At 41.3% G+C, this 17,909-nt stretch overlaps 1 long non-coding RNA gene across 1 annotated transcript; it reads right to left on the reverse strand.

Moving 5' to 3' along the window:
* Positions 1 to 280: 280 nt before the first annotated feature.
* Positions 281 to 16,719, reverse strand: LOC149917663 (uncharacterized). Its single transcript, XR_016467223.1, has 4 exons — positions 16,638 to 16,719; positions 5,450 to 5,583; positions 4,267 to 4,451; positions 281 to 502 (listed from the first exon to the last, which is right to left on the reverse strand). It is a non-coding gene; the product is annotated as an uncharacterized LOC149917663 (long non-coding RNA).
* Positions 16,720 to 17,909: the final 1,190 nt, after the last annotated feature.

A 17,909-nucleotide genomic window follows, 5' to 3' on the forward strand; every position in this document is an offset into this window, starting at 1 on the left:
ATGCAAGTACGTATGACAGATATATACTCTCACATACTCAGGTTTCATTGTTTTATATTGACAGGAGAAATCTTGGCAGTTAGTTGCAATCTGTGTAATGCTGCATACGTGGATTCTGAAAAATTCAACTTAATCAGTTTAATCAATATAGGAACCTTTGCAGAGCCAATAGGAAATCAAAGGCTTTACAAACTGCTCATAATCTCCTGAATACAAACTTCCCCATCTGTAACCAAGCCAGCAAATAACTGCAGGAGTAGATACCATCATCACTCAGAGATGTATTTTATTGCTAGATCCACTCTTTAGCTTAGAATTTTAAAAAAAGAAAAAGAAAAAGCAAGCCCTGCTTATGGAGATCTCCTGTCTTCAGCCAGGATTTTGCTGATATTCTGGAGATGACTCAGATTCCAGTAAAACTGTGCGTGAGTGTAGGGATGTGGAGTAAACACAAAAGTCCTCTCCCCTCCAGGCTGCAGCAATGAGAAAAAAAAAGGTCTGTCTGGAAAGATTAAAAAGCTTTGTCAGTTCAGAAATATTCTTCAGGAGCCTAAAACTCAGGAGACAGAACACACACACAAGAAATATATATGTATATTTTTAGTCAGCCAAATATGCTGAGCCTGGCTTGGGTTTTAAAGAGATTACTCCACTGTTGACAGTGAGACAGCTGAGCACTGCAACCATAAGGCTGGGTGTGATCCTTCCCACTTCAATTAGCCACAGCATGTTCATTAGTGGCAGCTAAGACACAGCTGGGCCTACAAATTGAAAATCCCATAAGGAACTACTGCTTAAGGTAGTTTAATGCAGAACTAATTAATTGTAAGTGGTTTCTAACTAATGAAGTTATGCAATGATTTATATCACATTAAAAAACACAACAATTTATGGTCATATTGGTCAGATCACAGTACACCAAGGAGTTCTCTACACTGATTCTATGATTCTGGATTTAGTTATCTATTGGCAGTCCCTACCATAGGGATAGATTGACTATTTAGATCAGTATAATCTATTTGCCCACCCACATCACTTTATGTGGAACCCTAATGCACAAGTGCTACATCTGACACCCCGATTGGAATCTAACAGCTTGAAAAAATGGGCTCCTACTGCTCACGCAATAAATAAATCCTGCTTTCTACTGGCACCGTTTAATTCACAGCTTCCCCTAATGCTCACCTCCTTTCTGTCAGGTTCTTTCCTTGAAATAAAAGCTCTTCCACCCCCTTTTCCTTTTAGGACCAGCATGTTTTCTACAGTGAAAGAAGCATCACGCACTGAGACCACAATGGCTCTGCAGCCCCTATGAATGGGGGACCCATCAGCAAGTGCTGTACTAATGAAGAACCTTGGCTGGTGTAGCAGAAATACAGCCTGAACCAGTGATTTAGCACCTGGTGGGAAGGCAGGGCCAACCCTGGGGAGCTAAGCTGTATGCAGCACATCTGAGTGACCAGAAGGGATGAAGCCAGGATCCACCCCTTCCCAGACATCATTTAAGCATTGGCAGAGGCAAAGAAGGTATCTCACTTGAGATCCCTGCCTACCTGAGGCCCTCCAAAGGTAAGCAGCTCTTTTCCTCCATTTCTGCATCCATGGCTGATGCATCTGTGCTCATTTGCTGCAGCCAAAGGCTTTGCCACCCTGCTATTATCACAGTACTTTCCCTCCCATTATAGCGTTACACTTGACAAGCCAGACAGATACTTATTGGATTATCATAAAAAAAAAAGAAGTGTTGGAGACCAAATACACCAAAAGAGGAACTCTCATGGGAAACCACGGGACTCCTGGGTTTCCTGTGGTTAAGCACTGCTCAAGTTATTGAAGAATAGGGATCTATAAGGGATAATGGTCTCATTAAATCCCCTTCAGAAATGGCTGACTTAAATAAATTAGGACAAAACTTTTTGACAACTGACAAAAAGAGTAGCGCCGTGGCATGGCCACCAGTGCTTCTCACTATTAACACATATCATTCCTCAGAGGAAGAATTAAAAGATGAAAATGAGTTTTTGAAAGCTTTTTTGACCTGCACATAGCCCATGTAGTTCCCTCACATGGCCACCTGGGAAGTCAGACAGCACATGGAGAATGTCAGTGGATTACAGAGAATTTAATAAGGTCATGCTGCCCATTCATGCAGCTGTACCCTATATGGCCTCCCTGGTGGACACATTGAGTAGGGAGATAGAAACCTACCGTTGTGTCCCAGACTTGGCAAATGCATTCCTCAGTATTCCCATCCATGAACAATTGCAAGACCAGTTTGCATTTACGTGGGGAGGCAGGCAGTGGTGTCCTGCCGCAAGGGTATGTGCATTCACCAACATATTGTCATAACTTAATTGTGTGTGACCTAGCAGAGTGGAATAATCCTAGTAATATCAAACTCTACCACTGTAGTGATGATCTCATGTTGACATCCAACTCGCTGGAGGGATTAGGAAGGGCAGTAGACTCGTTAACTGATCATTTACAAGAGAAAGCCCTGTACAGACAGCCAAGACATGCCCCAGTGCAAGCCGAAGTGTTTATCCAGGACAGGAACACAACCTGTATCTTGCCACTGAAGGCAGACCTACCTCTTCTGGTACTTCTGAAACATCTATACTACACCCTGCGAGTCTCTTTGAGTCCACAATATCACTGGGAGGAACAACATGATATCGAGATGCTCCAGTGTCACTATAAGATCAGCATGACACCCAGAGGTGAACTATATGAGACTGATGGAATGCAAGCTGAACCTTCTCTTGTCCAAGCAGCTATGTGCCTTCAGGAGAGCCATTGAGTACTGGCCACAAAGGAACATGATTCTCAACTAAGAACCAATCATCAATTGTCTTATATTTTGTCAATCTACACCGAGACAGGCAAAATTATACAAAGCATCACGGTATACTGGATCACCATAATGGAAAGGGCTTATTACCTTTAACCTACTCAATCATTGGTTCACACTATGAAGGGGTGGAGTGTAGCAGAAATGCTAACTCACAGCCTGAACTAGTGATTGAGTGCCTGGTGGGAAGGTAGGGCCAACCCAGGGGAGCTCAGGGACATGCCCTTCCCAGACCTTATTTAAGGGTTGGCAGTGGAGGTGAAGGCATCTGACTGGAGATCCCTGCCTACCCAAGGCCTTCCAAAGGTAAGCAGCTCATTTCCTTCATTTCTGTGTCCACCGCTCCTGCACTTGGCTCATCCTCATTTGCTGCAACCAAAGACTTTGCCACCCTGATATTATTGTGGTACTTTCTATCCCATTACAGCATTACAGCTGGTATCACAGTAATGCTTAAATCAAGGCAGAAAAGGTGTGAAACCTTGTGTCCAAGGGAACAGAGTCACTTTACAAAAAAAAAGTGAGGAAATGAATAGGTCAGATTCAGTCTCTTATTACTAGACATTACTTCACCTATAGGCCCTCCTCTTGCCTCACAGATGTAGCTTTTTTTCAACAGCAGTTCATGCATTTCAGAGGGCCAACAGCATAAAAGGAATCTAAAAATAAGTTAAAGACTGAAACCTAAGAGCAGCTGTTTCATTAGCAATGAGAAGCAGAAGGAAAAAGAATTGTAGGACAACATATTGCTGAATGATTTTTATGTTATATATTTCATGCTATCTTACAGGTCTTCAAATATGTGGTCGTATTTCAGATTTGCAGTAACTGACAGAGCTAGAACCTACCATGTGTGCTCTTCTCATCTTCTTAAAAGGAAGATTATTAGGAAATGGGGATCTGAGACATGAACACAGCATGCAGAGCTATCAGATGTCTTACTGGATCATGGAATCATAGTATGACTTAGGGTGGAGGGGACCTTAAAGGGGACCTTAAAGAGCTTGAACCACCCTGCCATGAGCTGATTGTCCTCCACCAGCTCAGGCTGCCCAGAGCCTCATCCTTGGGCACCTTCAGGGATGGAGCATCCATAGTTCTCTGGACAGCAATGCCAGGGCCTCTGAGTAAAGAATTTACCCCCTACCACCTAAATTTCCCCTTTTAGTAGAAAGCCATTCTCCCTTGTCCTATCACTATTAGACCATGTGAAAAGTCATTCGCCTTCCTGCTTATAAGTTCTCCCTTCAAATACTGGAAGACCCCAATGAAGTCTCACCAGAGACATAATCTTGCACTAGAACGGGAAGCTTGAAGAAGCTCAGGTGATAGCAAGAGGCTGCCTTGTGTAGAACGTTCCAAGGGGAAAAGAGACTGCCTGCTGGGAGCTGCATTGCTGCTGTGCTCTTACTTACAAAGTATCAGCTGTAGAAGATGAATTTTCTGCATCCTACAGGTCTTTGGACACCTTCACTTCTGTACAGAAGAGATCTCTTCCATCCAGATCTTTATTCAAGAACTCTGCAATTCATCAAAATGCTGATCCCAGCCTTGAAAGAGCCTGACAAGCCAAGTTCTTCAGCAATCTTGGAACAACAAACTAAAAACAGACAGCCAAACAAAGTAGGATTCATTGTGTTAGCTGGGATGAGAGCAAACAGAAAATCATGTGTAAGTATGTGGATATGGCAGTTTAGAGCAGGAATTAGATTTAATAAAAACAAGGTTAGGGATGACAGCTCTCAGAGCTCATATTATGCAATCATTAGCTGGTATGGACTTTCAGGCCAAAAATGTGATCAGAGAAATAACAAGTAGGGTGTCAAGCCACTGGCAACTATATGATATGAGAAAAGACAAAGCTAAATCCTCCAGATCTCCAGATTACAGGGAAGAGATGCACCAACATTCAGGCTACAAGCAAGGCTTGGAAATGAAAATTTAAATCCTTCTTCTGTAGACACCTGAATTTATCAGTGACACTTCATTCCCCAGTCTCTAAGAAGCTACCTCAAGGGTCATTTCACTCTGAGAATGCCAACTGACACATGGAAATCATCACTGTCCAAGGTCAGTTTTAAAAGGAGGGATGAAGGATACCCTTGTTTGTGTCAGTAGAGAGAGAGCACTGTGACAAGATGGTGACACACAGGACTTGCCAGTGTTTCATCATTTCCAGACTTCATTCCTAAGGACATGCTTCACTGCCTACTTCTGTTCCTGGGATGGGCCTGGTGTGTGAATGACCACTGGTGACTTCCTATGGTTCCTGTTACTATTGCTACCATTCAGCAAAAGGTAAGGAAGATGGGCAGCTTCTGAGGAGCTGCAGAGAACTGTCAGGTTCAGTTGCAACCTGAGGGGTCAAGACAGAGGGCCATGAGGAGAAAGAGGGCAGGGAAAGAACAGGAGAGGGAAGGATTTGTCAACAGGAGAGCAGATGTTGCAGAGAGAAAGCAACTATAAGTCCTCTTTTTCTCACTGATGGAGGTCATACACACAGAGGCTGCAATGCTCTTAAGACTAGGAGAAGCAATATCTTTGAGAGTACAAAATGACCACAACCAGCTCAAGTGTTTGGCAGCAAAAAAATCATACCTGAAGAGATGCTGTTATCTGAAAATAGCAAAGCAAACAACTTTCTGCACAGCCTCTCTTTCTGTTTGTGTCAGCTTTAGCCTCAGAAGTCAGCTGATGTTTTAAAGACCTTGGCACCCAGGGGTAGAATTCATCTGAAAAAAATCAATTAACAGGTCCACCTCTGAGCTACTTGGATTAGCCTCTCTTTAAACTTAATGGACACAGTACCATTCATCACACACTAAAATAGGCCAGGTGAGTCATGCCTAAAAATACCCAGTCTTCTCCATTAACTAATAAGAGAGCCCTAGAGCTCTTGGTGCAGCTGTAGATGTATATCCGTCACAGATTTCTGAGGTGACAGGGGTGAATCCCTCCTCAGGTTCCTGGCAGTGACCCTCAGACCAAGGAATGAATCCTTGATCCAGTTGACCCATCCCTCCTTTTCCAGCACAGCCTGAGGATCAGCTGGGAGAAATGCCTGTACTGTGCTCTACTACATTTCCCTCACTTAGTGCAAGCAGGGGAGAGGAGTGAAGCTTTGGGATTGTCTCATCTCCAAGGCAAATGGGGAAGGAGAGAGAAGGTGAAACTGCCCAGGGGGATTGTTACTGACAGGAAATAGCCATCTCTGGAGCTGAGAACCACATAGGGCTCTTTGAAAGAAAAGCTCTTATAACTGTGAAGAAAAGGTTTTCACTCACAGGACTCAACAATATCAGTGGGAAGACTGATGGTCTTGAAAGCTTCATTTACTCACATTGCTAGCATCCCCCCAGAGGTTGCTATTGGGGGGGGGAATTAATTATTTGTGGTTCAGCAGTCTGGAGGGGATGGGAAAATAGTTTGGGCAGCACAGCCCTAAGCAGAAACTGTACCTGACTTCTGTGTCAATTCCAAGAACAACAGTTTTTCATCAAATCCTTTTCCAACATCCCAGGGTATTTCTCACAGTCATTTCTCCCCCATGACTATGCTGGAAAGTAGCATTATGTAAGACCTGCTTTCCTCATGGGATACCACACTGTCCCAGACTGGGACACCCACAGTGCTGCTGAGCTGAGGATGTGCTGGTGCTTGCCAGCAGCCCTCTGCCAGCACTCAGGAGTGAAGGTACAGCACTCAGTGCTTAGGCTTACAAGGAAATACTGATATTGACACTTTCATTTACCTGTTTATACATACACTTAATGTAAAGAATTTAGACAAAGCTCACTTTGGAGTTATCAATCAGTGCAAAGACAGATGCATTCTGTATGGATACCCCAATGACTGCTGTGCATTCTTTGTAATTTGCTCTACACTCATTAAAACTAATATAAAGTAAGTGCACAACTGAGCATGCTAATAATAGCACAGTCCATTTCTTATACTGTTTCCATAAAGATATTTTTTATAGCACCTTTGGCACAACTGAGACCTTGCATAATTAAATTTGATTTCACTTTCTTACAACTCTAAGCTTAACTGGAGGTCTCTAATTAGTTACAATTATTCATTTCTGAAATGTGTTCTACTTAGCATAATCTTGTATTCATCTAGCCAAACACCATATGTATTTATTAATATCTCCTACTGATAGCTTTGTAACTGAGACATTTTGACCAAGTGAGATAAATAACTACGTGCCTCACAGCCACAACTCTGTGTGGCATCTGCTTTGGGTGCTAAGACAAAATACTCAGTGAAGAATAACAGACTACACATTACAACTTCAGACATGTACTGATTATGTAAGTTACTTTGTCATAGCAATGCTTACCAGTTCTTCAGAGCTTTCTATTCACAGATGTAGGGCACAGTATGCCTTTGGAAGCTATCTAGCACACACAAGGCTTTGAAAAGATCCACAAATAAGTTAAAAGTAATGGAATTTGGAAAAGCGTTTGCACCTAACGAAAATACTGCAGGATCTCAACGTCTTCTAAGTCAATGCCACATCTAACTTCATTCACTGTTTTCTCAACACTTGGCATCCAAGAATCTTAAAGGTAACACCAACATTATGTTATGTAAATAAATAATGACACCATTTCATTTACTCACAGATTTCTGTGCACACAGGTTGGATGAATGCTCTGTGCTTCCAAAATGTTTTATTTATTTTTTTTCTGGATAGAAGCATCGTCAATGTACCATGGGCAAAAGAAGCTAAAGATTTGAGTTATTGCATTTCAGCTGGAACACTAGTGCATATCATGCCCTTCTCCCAGAACGTTCAAATCAGTGATGAAATTAAAGCAATTGACATTAGTTTGGCTTATTTTCAGACTGAAATGTAGTTCATAGAAATGCTCTAAAAAAAGAAAAAAGAAGTCAAGCTGAAATGTCATGTCTTCCATGATACTTCTGGGTACACTTATTAAAAGACAACTTTCTGACTTTATGAAAATTATTTTGGTACAAAGAAGTACTGTTTTATGGAATATAGTAGAATCCAGCCCAAAAATTTTAACGTGCCAGCATCAAACAAGAAGTTTCATGTTCTGCACTTACAGTTCTCTATTCTAGGTCACAGATAACAACCCTCACTGTAAAGTGGCTTTATAGTTTATACTACTTCTCCTTTTGAGTATTAAGAATGGTTTCTTATCTTTTTATCGGTTTGTATCTGGTACACCTACTTCATTAGTGATGTAAAGAAGCAATTCAAAATGCAATCATTAATTTTCACATTAATCTTCCCTGTCTAAATAATTTATGGGAAAGATGAACATGGACACTTGGAGTCAGCAGTCATTATTGCTTCTGCCTTTCTGATCTCTGTGGTAGCAACTCTTTGTCAAGCCACCTAGAGAACACGTCTTGAATTGCTCAGCCTCTGATGAGCCAGATTTGAAACTGCCTGAATACAAATCTCTGCTCACTTCTCCAAAATCTGTTTTCCAGAATCTACCCCATTTGTCTCACATATACTTAAGCGCCTGATTTTGCATTAAGTCCTCCATCTTCTGCATCACAGGGAATCTGGGAAGCCACAGGCTGCTCATCCTGCAGCTCACCTCTCTATCCAGACATCCAAACACTCTGGGTCACTATGCTAGGCAGAAGGTCTAGCAGCACAGTGCCCCTGCCTCACGACACTGCTGTACCCTAGCAGCACAGAGTCACATTCTACTTCTCTGCAAGGATCTTCCTCTGCTGCATTCATAGATGTCAATTTGGGAAATCCCAAACTATGGTCGCTTTCACAGCACTGAAAACTATGCCATCTTCATCCAAACTTTTCTAACCTTGTATTTCGTTATCCAGTAATTCATGTCAATATACATGGCCCAAGCCCATAACGAACCCCAGATCGTCTCTTACAATGCAATGGAGAAACTCATCTTAACCCTGAAACTGCTCATCTGCTGGGGCTGCCCAGGCATCTCCTAACAGGAGCAGTATCTTTCGTGGTTTTAGTACAGCTTGTGTTACATGATTTCACAACCATTAATATATTCTAATAGATGTGTAGGATGACCTCCTTTCATAACATCGAAGTTTAAAAATTCATTACAATCTGAAGAAAATACTCTGGACTGGAAAACAGTTCATTCTGAGGAAGATAAGTTGGTGGCTTCCTGCTAATCAGCACTGCTAACATTTTAATATATAAAGTATTTCCTCAGAATGTTGAATAAAATTGTAAGCTGTAAGAGGGAATAAATGTTATAAAGATAGAAATCTCTCATGCCATTTAAGTGATAAGTTAAAAAAAAATCCATCTTTTCATGCTTGGGGGTATTTTTCACTCAGAAGTCACTTTTTAATCTGATTTAAATCCAATTAAGTCTGAACATCTAAAATGAAGAACAAGTCTTTGAATTTATGTATAACTGATTTAACTAATCACTGTTTCACTGCAGAGCTACTAAGCAAACAAACTATGAAAAATAAATGTGAAATCAGACCCAAACCACAGACAGCCTTGATTTTAGTTTTTAAATAAATTAGTAATCATGTTGCACAAAGCACGGCCTTTTTTTTTTTTTCTTTTTTTGCTACCAGCAAGCCTAAGTTGCAATTATTAGATGTAGAAACTAACAGTGAAAAATGGTATTACAGTTCACAAAAGACATTTTTTTGCCTTCCCATTTAGGACAGAAAGCACTTGTGATCCCTGATGTGCCCAGAGACCCAGAAATACCAGTTTCTGCCACATATTATTGGTAAGTTGAAGAAAGAATGCATTACAGTCATCACAACTGTAGCCAGCTGCATGCCACAGAACATCATAATTGTATAACTACAGGATAATGGAAAAACTTTTAAAGCTCCCTGTCATAAGATATCTCCCATTAAGCTGCTGTCTGCCTGGCATGTGGAAACTGCCATCTTATCAATGATGATGCTGCCAGAGGATCAGTGCCTGCTGCAGCAGCTTCCTCGCTGTGGGTCACAACCCACTGCTACAGGATTGCTCCTCCCAGAGCGCCCCAGCACCTGGGCACCAGCCTGCTGGAGGCAATCTCTCTTCCATTTCAATCTCCCTTCTCACATGCACGCTCCTGTCCATTGGAACCGAGCTTCCAGAGGCTTTCCATCAGGAAAAGCATTACGCAGAAGCAGCTCATTCCTGAAATCCCAATCATCTGCCTATCACAGTGCAGAGACAGCTGCAAACACTGCCTCCAGCAACTGCAGCTGAGAAACTCTGTGGCTGTTTGGCCTGAACTGGAAAAGGTGGCAGCCCCCAAATGACAGCTCCAAACACCTCCTCACTCTTTCCCATGAAATAAAGCTTTTCTCCCCCTTTTTGAACTACGCAGCAGTGCACACCCATGCCTTGGAGATGCAAGGTGTACATAGGGGGAAATAAACTGTCTGAGATTATTTCTGAAACCTCTACACAATTCTGCAAGTCCAGCTCAGTACTGTGGCAACAGGCAACAAACAGTCAGCTCACATTGCCGTTTTCCAGTGAATTTTCTCAAGATTTAAATGAAAAGATTACTTAGAGAGGGGCTCTTTTGCTGTTTTTTGTTGTTGTTGTTGTTGTTGTCTTTTGTTTTTTTTTAATAATACTTGTATTGATAAACTAGTATTTACTATAAAGGGGAAAAAAAATCTTCCAAATTAAGGCAATTGGACTTTCTGTTCTTCAGTCCATAACATTCAAGCATTCCATTTTTTCATCGTTTGCTGTCCTTGCCTAACAACCCTTGGCACTAGAGAGGATTAACAGGGTGATGGTTATAATCATACCAGACCTGCCAAGCATTAGCTGAGTGCCATTAAAGGCCTAAGAATTTCAGCTGGAACTACAGGTATTTCTCTTGCTACAAAAACAGCACTGGGGAGCCCCCAGGCAACAGGAGTAATACAAGAGGCTGATAATGCAAACAAACCCCATATTTGATCTCAGAGATGATGTTTCAGTCCTGAAGCTTTTCATCACAGGCATCTGCCAGCCACATGAAATGGGTTGCATATGTTGACATTGTGCACAGCAAGCTGGTTGACATTGTGCACAGCAAGCTGTTTCACCTTGTACTTGTTACACCTCCACTTCATAGAATCATTAAGGTTGGATAAGACCTCTAAGATCCCCAAATCCAACCCCAGTTACTCAGGCTATCATGAAGGAGTACATTTCTGTGCACTCCACTTTTAGGGCTGACATACTTAGAGATGCTTCTGAGTTTGTTTATTTTTTTTCCTTAAACATGGACTACCTGGAAAATTAAAAGGAAAACATACCATTGAGAGATCTGAGCTATTTCCTCTCTCATATGGAAAAAGGTTAGTTACAAGTAACACAAAGTGATGGATTTGTGGGAGAGCAAAATTAGCTATGATACGGTTTAAAGCACTTTAATAAATTTATTAAAAGTCAAGATGTGCTTCAAAATAAATCTCAGTGCACTTTCAAAAAATTGCATGGCTTAAAAAAGATGCACTCAAGGAATGAAGCAACACTTTTTCTCTCTCTTTTTTTTTTTTTTTTTTTAATTGCATTGGGAATTATCAGTGTGGTTCCAGTAGCAGAGTTTTTGCTGGAGCATTCTAATGAGCACAACCAGATGTATAAACCTGACTGCTTCAAATTTACAGAAATGGGGAGACATGGTCTTACGTACAAAGCATCTGTACAGTGTTTATTACGGAGCAGTTTTCTCTTCACCTCCATATACCATAGTCACTGTAGGAAACACAAAGAATGGAAAAAAGAATGGATGTGGCTGACAGCAATTACTGATGAGTTGGTTCTCATTGTTTTTCCCTGTATGATTGTGTTTCAGTATGTTGCTATGTTAAATATAGCACACTCTGTCAATTAAGTTATATTTCCCACTTATAAACCCATAAACAAAGCAAATAAACCAGTGGAACGAGGGGGTGGGAGGCAGGCACGAGAGGGAGCACAATTTAGCAACTGCTTGAGACCACATACGATTAAGACAAACAAGGTATGGCAATTCATGCGCGCACAAACACGCTCCTATTATTCAAGGCTGAGCAAATCTCCCAGGGGACAGTTTAATGGCCTCTATCTACCTCAAACAGATGAAATCCCTTTTCTTAATCCCCAGTCCCCTGAACTTTATTCCACTGCTATTTAAATTTGTCATAAAATCTTTTATTTGCCTTGCCATGTTATTACCTAATCAGTGAGTATATTATGCTCTAATGATTTGTATGTGCTCGCTTCAGTGTGTGAGAAGAAGCCAGGTTACAGTGCCTTCCCGAGCAAGCTGTAAATAAAAACACTGTACAAAAAAAAGACAGAGAAGAAACCATACAGCAAGATCAAAAGGCCCTGGGTCCTCATCCTAGGTAAGTATCAGGAAAAGACAGATCCTTTCTTCTTTTGCAAACACACTTTTTTCTCTTCTCACCAGTATTTAGTCTGTGCCGCCTTACCCCTCAGCAATGCCTGCAGCAGGCAGAACAAGCTGATAGCCTCTGGGACCACATCTGCAGCCACATGTGGTGACTCTGCAGGCATAGGGTAAAGACAGAGGTGCTCACAGACCCCATTCTCTGGCTCCCGAGTCACCACTACCTGACAGGCCACAGGGTAACACCATGCTTTATGCTGCCCAAAAGCAGCAAGCCAGGTCACAGGCTGGATTAGCACCCAGAAAGGGGCAATAATTAAAATGTGAATTAAATTGGTGTGAAAAACCTACTATCATCCCCACGTCCACACAGGGTTTGGGTGTGTAACTCAGGGCAGGTGCGTGGTGCAAGTCACTGACTTGCTGTAAGGCTGTTAAAAGAACAATACTGGAATTGAACATGAGCTGATGGTCTGTCTCCCTCCAGCCTGAATGGAGCAGCCAATAAAAGCTATGAGAATACAAGAGGCAAAATATTTACTGCCTGTTTATTTATGCATGCTACCTTGAATTATAACATCACTCCTGTGTTTTACATCACTCCTAGCTGTGTTTTGAGCCTTCTAGACTCTTTTTTTTTTTTTTTAAACCAAGAGAGTAAATTGGGCAGGAAACAATATTGAACCCAACACATCACTGTGTGCTCATGGCTGCTAAAAACTCCATGACTGTCCTCTCAAGTTCCACTAAAATACAACATACTTAATACTTTTTTTCTAAACTAACTGTAACTGTATGTATAGAAAGCAAGTAGGAAAAAAAAAACAAAAGCCAGGGCCATGACTACATCTGGTTCTAGCAGAACCGTGAACTGCAATTTGGAGTTTCTTGACAGAGGCAGAAGTTATAAATATCAGCAAGTGTTGTGCATTGCTTCCCCCGTGTCCCCTCAGAGCAATTTGTTCATTGCTTCAAGACCTCAGACAGCCATGTATTCTACTTTCCCTGTCAGTAGCCAATTTGCAAGAAAGCGAGTCATAAAAATTTACTTTGTAACAAGCAGTACAGAACATTATCACTCAACACTGATGTTGTTACAGGATAGCAAATCAATCATCAGTTCTTATTTAGTACCGTTGTAAGCCACCTGTTTCTATCCCTCCAAAGCTGGCTCTGTTGCAACAGTCATCACTGCTGTACGATCAAACAATTATTTAATAAAGTCAAAAACAATGCTGCATCATAAGGTTTCTAACTGCCCTACCACTTAATTCAATGAAATGGTTGGATTAGAAAGAAATGTTGTGGGAAGAAGTAACTTGCCACTCCTTGTGGAGGTTCACTCTAAACAATTCTCCGAGTCAGAAGAGACCCTGAAAGGTCATCTGCTCCAACTCTCCACCTTCCCAACCCCAGCCATGCTGCCAGCTGCGGGCCCTTCTGTAACAGACTCCTGTCCACACATCTACATTAACACACAACAGCTCCCACCACCCAGTGAGGCAGCACAAAGGACATCTATCTGTTAGGGCACCGTCTCCCTTGCACTACTTTTCACGTTTGCATTGCTTAAGAGTTTTTCCTATAAATCACTTGCACACTTAGTGTCACCAGCTTCATGAATTCATTTGTCTTCACTAAAAGCATCATTGCGTGTGTTGATATCACCTGGTTCTTCAGCCTGTGTGTTTCTCTTGCACACTGGTCTTCTACTTTCAGCTGCTCAGTGCCCAGGTATCCAACACTAAGGAATATTAGTTGGATTTGCTTGACTTCAGTTCCACTTTTCTCTCATTCAACAAGCCAAAAGAATGCTTGTAACCTAAAATATTCAGTGACGTTCCATTACATATTTGATAATGGCTTTCCAGTTTGTGAACTGTTGCCTCTTCTTTGCATCTGGCAATAGCCTGAACTTAACAAACCAGTTATTTTTGCTATCGGCAGTATTCTCAGGTCATAAAAAATGCAGAAATCTCATTCTGGAGTTACTGCTCTCTTTGACATAATGCTTTATTTTCCATTTGGTCTCTCCGTTTGCAAGCGTTGGTATAATGATTTCTTTTGCCTCTGTTGCTGAGCATTACCCCAAGTACAGAGGAAATTCCATTAACCAAGACTTTTTTTTTTTTTTTTGCTATGCTACTCTGCAATTCTTTTCCTCTGAACTATCTGAACAGTTTCATTACTCAAGCCCTTAACACTTGTTATTTTTAAGCCATCACAAATCATTTACCTCTTTCAAATTAAGACCTGATAATTCCAGAAGCCAATCACATATTTTTAGCTTTTCTTATTTTTAGTTTTTTAAACTTAGTGCTTTGCCGATTGGTTTATTTCACTTTGACTGCATTTGTTGAAAGATACTTTTTGAATAGCACATATTTTCTGAGAGGAAAATGCTTCTGCATGCACATTTAAAACATGCCATGGTGCACAGTTCAACCACACTAGAACTTGCTGGCATGGTGCTAGATTCGTTCTTCTGCATTAAAGCCAGCGCTCTGAATTTGACCCTGCTATTGCATTATAGTACTCTCATTATGAACTAAAATTGCTAAAGATATATACTTTTGTGTTTGGCTTCCCTCATAGATTTCTGCTCCTACTTAAACACAAGAGTTGGTCTCATTTAAACACAAATTCAGAGCAAAAACTCTGAAAGCAGGTCAGCACAAACACCACGTTTGACTCTTTTCTAAACATAGACCTTCCTCCAGCTTTAGCTGCCTCCCCACAGTTCTTGAACTCGCATAATGAAAAGTAGGTATCTGCCACCCATTATTTTGATGAGGGCTCAGACACACATTCAGTTTGGGCTGCCACAGAGACTGATGGACCCAGGCCTGGAGCCGCCCAACCACTGCCTTCCTCAGAGGGCAGCCAGGCTCCTGCTCCAACCCTCCCCAAGACCATAGAATTGTTAGGGCTGGAAAAGGCCTCTAAGATCCCAAAGTCCAACCCAAGCTCACCCCCATCATACCCAATGACCACATCCCTCAGTGTCACATCTCCACATTTCTTTAACACTTCCAGGGACAGTGAGTCCACCACCTCCCTGGCAGTCTATGCCAGTGCCTCACCACTGACAATAAGTTGTTACTAAAATCCAACCTGAAACCTGCTCATGAAGCTCAGAGCTCCCTGCAGCCTACACTACAGACACGCAAGAGAAGTTTTCCTGCATATTTTCCCAGCCTATCCTCTCACTGCAGAAATTTTAGTTACTCGGCCCTCCTTCCTTCAGGTGTCCTCTAGACCAGGGCAGACTGGAGACTTTGCAAGAGTAACAACACAATTTCAGCACTAAACCCCCGGCCAACTAAAAAAAATAAAAATAAAAACAAGCAAAAAAAAAAAAAAACAAAAAATCCCCATGTTTTCAAATCCCATACTTTTCTAAAGCTCATCTCTTTAATTTTAGTACATCTAAGGCATAATTATTGAACATAGGAGACTGACATTTCTCATTGCTACTCCCGAAGAGGATGAACTTGCCAGAAAGACATGGCATACTTTTAATTCATTTGAAATAGTATTACTTACACTGGACAAGTTTTCTTTGTCACAGATTTAAGAGACAATTTTCAGGGACTGCCATATCATTTGTCAATTTCACATATGCTGATAGCGAATGCAGTGGCTAAACAGAGGTGAAAAGGACATCAGGGATAATTTCTCTTTTCTTGACTGTAGAAAACATAATATGCGTATACTGTAATCCCATATAGCTTACATTTCTGTAATGCTTTAACTCAGGAAGACAGATTGCTTTGAACTTTCTCACTGAGCAATACTTAGACAACAAAAACCTTCATCTTAACGCCTCTGAACTTTGCAGGCACATAGGAGGGCAGCCAATATTTGTGATTTAAATCATCCTACACGTTCCTAAATACTTTCCAGTGATGACTGAATTTTTGTTGGTTTGAGAATCGTGCTGAGGCTCTAAGCAGAAAGGACACTGAACAGGCAATCAGGGGCAATCTGAGGTCATTCTTTCAAATGGTAGAGATACAGATTCTTTGGTGCTAAAGAGGATAAAAATTTAAATGAGAGTTCATAAAACAAATGAAAAAACTGCTACAAGTTAGGTAACTGATTTAGTCACGTTTCCATTAATACTATCACTATTTTCTAAGACTGAGGTCCAGGATAGTACTGGAAAAAGTGACCTTGAAATGAAAAAAAATAATAATAAATCACGGTTCCAAATTTCCCTTTCCTATAAGCGTAAAAGCAAGTTTTATTTTACTAAGTATTCACACTGTCTTCCTGGTCAGGTTGGAAGACTGTAGCAGTAGAGAGGTCTGAGAGATGAGCAGTCAAGAGAGTGGAGAACGAAGTGTAAAGAAGTCACTTTCATTTGTTTTCTTTTTTAGTAGAATTGAAAATATTTCCCATTTAGAAAATAAAAATAAAAATTGAGCAGTACTTACTTGGTTTTCTAAGATGCCTCCTACCCTGAAAATTCACAGAACAAATGTGCGCACAGAACTTCATCAGCTTAATGAATGGCCAAAGCTGTGGTCAGGCAGCAAACCACCTACATCACAGCTGCACATGTACTTATAATCTACCTGCTTAGGTTTCCTTAACCCTTAACTTGACAGAGAAGAGTTTAACTTTAAAGTTACTGCTTACATTAACACGCCTCTGTGGTTCTGTGATTATATCAGCAGAGCTGTTGTGTTAAGGCATGCCTGCTCTGAGTCTTAAGGTACGGTGGTGGTAAAGCATTTTGCATAATATTCAGGTATGAAAACAAATCTGCATATTTAACACTGAAAGGGAGCCTGTTAAAATTAGTACAATGAGAAGCAATGGATTAAATCAAACACATTTGCATATCTTGTGACAGAAAAGGTAGACATAGTGCATCAACCAACAATCAATCAACTGCATTATTAGAAAGCAGGATTTTTCAACTCTGTTTGGTAGTGATAAACTCCTGATCTCTGCTCTGTGTTGGGGTGATAACGTGGTCAGCTGCAGAACCTCTAAGTCTCCCTGCACTGAAGTGTCCACTCAGTGTGCAAACACATAGAACCACAAAGGCATTTGATAATAAAGAGCTCTGGCACAGGTACTGGTGTCTGGATGACATGACTCATCATTTGAAAGGAACTACAGAACAGAGAATGGCAACCAAAAGCCCCTTGCAGAGGTCACCTGTGACCGTACATGGCACACGCACATCACAATAAGATCACAATGCTATCAAAGCGCTGGCTGTAGCAGTGCCACACAAACACAAGTGAGCCAGTGAGGGCACTCTGTGCCTTCTCCCAAGGAGTTTTCCCCAGCCAGGACTGGGCACGTGTAAGAAAGAAGCCTGAACTGCTTCACGTGTGCAGTAGCACAGGAAACATTCTAAGGCTTGCTTCCAAACACCACTCAAACCCACTCCATTCACTTAAATAAAACAATCTCATCTACAAATTTAGGAAGAAAAATAATTCAAGTGCGAAGTGCTTGGCCATCAGCCAGAAATCCACTCCTGAGAAGTCAGTACACCCTTGCACCGTGCAGCTTGAGTAACACTAAATAATTTAAATGACCTGGTTTGGGAGCCTTTTCTTTTTCTTTTTTTTTTTTTGGCTGGGGAAGGCCACATTTTCTTTCTTCGTGCTGTGAACCTCCTACTGACTGTTTCACTTAAAAGCCTGAATCTGATCCTTTCTGTCATCATAATGGGGCACAACCCTCTC

This window comes from Phasianus colchicus, chromosome 5 (genome assembly GCF_987193195.1).
Source record: "Phasianus colchicus chromosome 5, bPhaCol1.hap1.1, whole genome shotgun sequence".
NCBI lineage: Eukaryota > Metazoa > Chordata > Aves > Galliformes > Phasianidae > Phasianus > Phasianus colchicus.